Genomic DNA, 5,094 nt, shown 5'->3' with positions numbered 1-5,094 from the left:
ACAGCCGACAGACAGCCGACAGACAGCCGACAGACAGCCGACAGACAAACAGCCACCCCGCACCTCCGAAGCCCGCCGCACGCTCCACGCAGATGCGGGGCCCGAAGCTTTAAGCGCAGCGCGGCACCGCCCCCATCCCGCTCACGTGACCGCCCACGTGACCAGCGCCGGGCGCCGCGCTCGGTGGCCGCTCGGTGGGCTGCGGGGGCCGGCAGTTCTGCGCCGTGTGCCGGTAGGGGCGAGCAGGGAAGGCTGCCGTTAGCGCCGTTTCGCACCCGTCGCTTTCCTTCACGGGGAAGAAGGGGTGGGCGAGAGGAGCGGGGCCCTCTGTCGGCCCTTCTGCGGCGCTCGCCCGACCGAACTGCGTTTGGTGGAGCGCGGCGAAGCTGTGGCGTGACGACGTGGCCGCGGAGCTCAGCAGCCGGGGAGAGCCGGGGGAGGGCGGGACGGAAGCGTCGAATGGGCTGGGTTGCAAGGGACCCCGAGGAGCATCGAGTTCCAGCCCCTTCGCAGGGGAGTATATGAGTTGTAGGAACGTCTTCACAACGCCGTCCTAACTTAGTGAATTAGTCCCATCACTCCCTAGACAAAGTTATTCTCTTTGACTGCATATATGGTATATATTATGATGCAAGGAAAACAGGAGCTCAAAAATAGGCATCAATGAAGAGAAAACAATTGCTGTTTTTTTCCAATTTCACAGTGCTGTTAGGTGCTAGAGCTGCAGTATTCTTAGAGATGCACAGCATTAGGTTTGACCAAGTGAACAGGAACCACCATCTAACTCCACTTCAGCCTATGCTGCTGGTTCTGTAACCGTCTGAATTCCCAAAACTGTTAGACAAATGGAGGTAGTAACACACAGTGTTATCTTCACAGTTAAGCAAAAGCAGGTCTGAAAAGTCTCTTGCGGTTCTAATTGCCTATGACTCAGAGCAAACAATCCATGCAAAACTGAATGTGTCAGAATGTGATTTACCACTCGCATCAAAAATCTGACTGATCCTTAGCTCCTTTAAGTGTAAATGCACACTTTTCCCTACAGAGGACAAATACAACCTTGTAGGTAAAATAAACTTTGTGAGACAGCTCCTGCTAGAATATGTTGCATTCTTACCTTCTTTTAAAAGGTGATATCTGTGATAAGCCTACTGAACAGCTAAGGCCCAGAAAGGCTTCAGAACATACAACTCCAATAGCCCACACTGATACATATTGTAGAAATCAGAAAGGAAAAATAAAGGAGTCAATCTGTTAAAAGCTTGTCAATGTTCTCGCAAGCACGTTTTCAAAATCTTTGCAATATTTAGTCATATTTTTTTCCCACTTTCTTTTATGTTGCAGCACAAACTTCAGGTAGAGAAGTAAACCCCCCTTCGACAGTGTTAAAATCACCCAGGCAAAGATGGAAGAGATGACATTACAATTCTTGTACTTTTTGTTTACTGTTAATTTGGTAACACTCAGATGATAAGCGATGCTGAAGTACCAGACTCACTAATTTGACAAACATGCCTTTATCTAAAGTATTTTATCTATACACTGAGACGGCTAAGTCACTTCAGCAGCTCACTAAATGATCACTTGGTGAGGAGAGAGAAACAGACAAAGCATTCCGTGATGAAGAATGTTCATGCTCTTAAAACACAACCCAAGAAAATAAAGGAGGAGGAACGCCAGGAAGAGGAGGATGTGAGCCTAACGAGCCTTCTAGAAAGAAGAAATGGAATGAAGATATATGAAATGTAAATGGAGTTCCATTTTTAGCATGTGGTCAGCAATGTATGAGCTCAGAACTGAACTCACTGCATGAAAAACAGGAATGGCTGGAAATCAGCTATGCTACCAAAGGGAAAATCTCAGCAGACTTTTGCACACCATCAGCACACGATTGCTCATTTACATCAGGAAGAAGACATCTCCTTTCAGCAACTTGCATCCACAGCAGAACCCACAGCAGAATGCATTTATATTAATGTAAAGCACGTTTACATTCAGTAACATCATTCATTATCTCAAGAGTTCCTGCTAGAATCCAGACTCTAAATGAAGCATTAGGTCCTTCATCTGTCCCCGCCATAGGCCATAATGCCATCTTTTATCACAGTAATTTTCAATCATACCATTACTTTTTATACAGGGCATTGGAAATTCAGATTGTGCTTGAATAACTATTAAAAGATAATGCCCAGGAAATGTAAAGGCGATCAGAGCCCTCAGATGCTGTAGGATGTGTGTCCCCATGCAGCTCCAATGGGAAGTGTATCCTCACTTCCAGGCTTTTGCAGCAATCAGTAACCGAGTGGCTGCTTAGCAGGCAGAAGCACTTGTATTAAGATAAGCAAAAGGGCAGCAGTGGCAGCTAACCTGCATGGAAATCTGCAAGATGAAAATTTTGATGCTTTCTAGGTCTTTACAGGACCAATTGTTATCTGATACACTTCTCAAATTTAGAGATCCCTTTCTCTGTTGAAAATACCTCAGAGAAGGCTGGCAATAAATTAACATTTTATTCCTAAAGCAATAATAAGAAAAAAAGGTATTATTTCTAAACTTTCTAAATGAAAATCAGTGAAGAATCAGAATCCCAATTAAAAAATGCATCACTTTGCATCACCACATACAGTCATTTTGTAAGACACGTATAGGAAGAAACAAGGAAATGAGCCTCCAATATATTAATTATCTGGTATGCAAGGGAAGCCTAGCAGCTTCTCATACAATTTTGCACAAAACCACATAAAGGAGACACACGAGAATCACCAATGAGCTCTGAATTTTGGTCAACATCACAGATGCAAAATTAATTCACACACTGTGTCTGACTTCCAGCTTCTAAAGCCCTCCTGTCATGCTGTTAGGATGCTTAGCTTATTACCTGTAGCACACACAAGAACTCTGGGACAGTTCAGCACTTATTATTACTTTTATTAATATTAATTTGTTTCCATAAATACCAAAGGATGCCAGTCATCATTTGTGACCATCTGATAGAGAAAATTAACTGTGTAATGCATTGAAAACAGTACATAAAATGTGTAATATAAATGCAATCTCAGCGGAAAAAATACACTTCAAGCTGTGCCTTATGAAGCTGTTATAAGAGATGAGTATGCCTTTCTGAGTGTGCCTAGTGAAGTCTCTTTCCATTATATTAATTCTATATGCTATTGTACAATGCAAAAAAAAAAAAAAAAAAATCTTTTTGTGGAACATCTGTCAATGTTTTGAAAGGGCTTTGGTGCCTTTCTAGGCCATGATTTTTGCCAACTTTGCATAAATTCTGAGCCCATTTTTCAGTTGTAAATTGTGCTTTCAGTGTCATGAAAATGACATCTGCTGATTCACTTGAAAAACAGAAAGGAATATCACACAACAACAACAGCAAAAGTGGAAGGAAATGTTTATTTCTGAATTCTTGCACTGCTTGACAAAATAAAATTGTAATTCATGTATGAAAACAGAAAGTTCAGTAACAACATCTTCAAGCAGTTTAGCATTTATCACTTGATGGACAAAAGGAGAAAAATATTTCAATGAAAGCATGTAAAATGGAGGATTCAGAGGAAGAAAAAAAAAAAAAAGAGATGTTCAGTGTTACACACAGAACCATTTAGAATTCTGCATGATTTTGCAAAGAATCTCTTATGTTATCTGACAAGCAGCTTTATCCACTTTTCTGTTCAGTCAAATCCGCTAAGTGAACACAAGTAAATAAACAGACTTAAGGCCATGCACGTACGTCAGCACTCCAAAGCAAACGATTCTCTTTCACACACAGAATGGTGCCCAGCAGAGATCTGCTCAGGCCGGGAAAATCTGAAATAGTTAAAATCCAGTTCCATTCAGAAATTATCTTTCAGTTTATCACTGTACAAATTAAATTATTCGCCCAGAAATTACAACATTAAAAATAATCAAAGCCCAACCAGAATACATGACACTATACATATTTGAAATTGATACTATATTGTTGTGCATTTCATTTGGCAAATTTACTCTCAGCCTAGGGCTTCCCAGCTGCTCCTTTTTCTGCCTTTATGAAATATTTCTCTCTTCATTCACTTCTCTGTGGACCATCCATATTTTCCTCTCTTCAATAGTTTAATCCCCACCTTCATGAGCAAAGCAGGACTGTGTTTCTCATTAGGAGGAGTCTGTTTTAACTTTGCTTTTGTTACAGTCGTGAAATGCCTTCTGGAATTTCTAAAGAAGAAACACACCTGAACAGATAAAAACAGAGGGAAATGAGCAGTAATGAGCTCATTTTCAAAGAAAAGTCACTGCATCCTCATCTCTGTCCATAAACATTAAAAAAAAGAAGGTACTGCATGCAGTTTCTTCTGTGGCCTTCAGGAAAAGTTTTCCTGTTGGGGTGGAGTGGATGAAAAGGCTCTAACCAGTATTTCTTTTCAATGGATTTTTCAACTTTGGATCTCTTTCCTCTGTGCACAGATTTTTCTCCAGGGAAATGAATACCACTTCAGCAAGTCAGAATAAAACCCAAGTCTCTCTTTGGAATCCAAATGCAGAAGCATTCGATTCTGGGATTCTGCTGAGCAGCGTATAACAACTTATTTGCTTCCACCTCACCGTTCTCCCGGCAGAGCTTTCACCGCACGTTTGGCATCAGTCTGCAATCTCCCGTCGCTCCGGCAGAGGGCGATACGATTAAGCCATTTATTAAAGGCTCCAAGGCGATTGCCGCAGCCAGCTCCTGCAGAGCTCCTCAGGTTTTGTTGTTGCTCCGGGTTTGTGTTCTAATGCCAGATGTTTCAAATTAAATCTTGTTTTGATCCCCAAAAAGTTCATACTGCTTATTTCTTTTCTTACTGCACAAACTCACGGGCACATTCTCAATGCCTGAAAATGTCTCTATGGAAAATCAGGGTATCTTCTTGACACCATACTTTTTCTCTGACCCTCAGCCATCCATTTGAATGTAAACGTTACATTGTGCCTCACATCCCTAAGAAACCTTTACATTAACATGTAATTTTAAAAGTCTCAGTGGTATTGCTTAAAACAGATTAATGGCAGTTGGAAGGAAATCAATTGAGAGTGCATGATAAATACTCTTTAATTCTTTCTATG

This window comes from Centrocercus urophasianus, unplaced genomic scaffold (assembly GCF_019232065.1).
Source record: "Centrocercus urophasianus isolate 14NV4802_14NV808 unplaced genomic scaffold, USGS_Curo_1.0 seq_18, whole genome shotgun sequence".
Lineage (NCBI taxonomy): Eukaryota > Metazoa > Chordata > Aves > Galliformes > Phasianidae > Centrocercus > Centrocercus urophasianus.
This window is presented reverse-complemented; position numbering follows the sequence as displayed.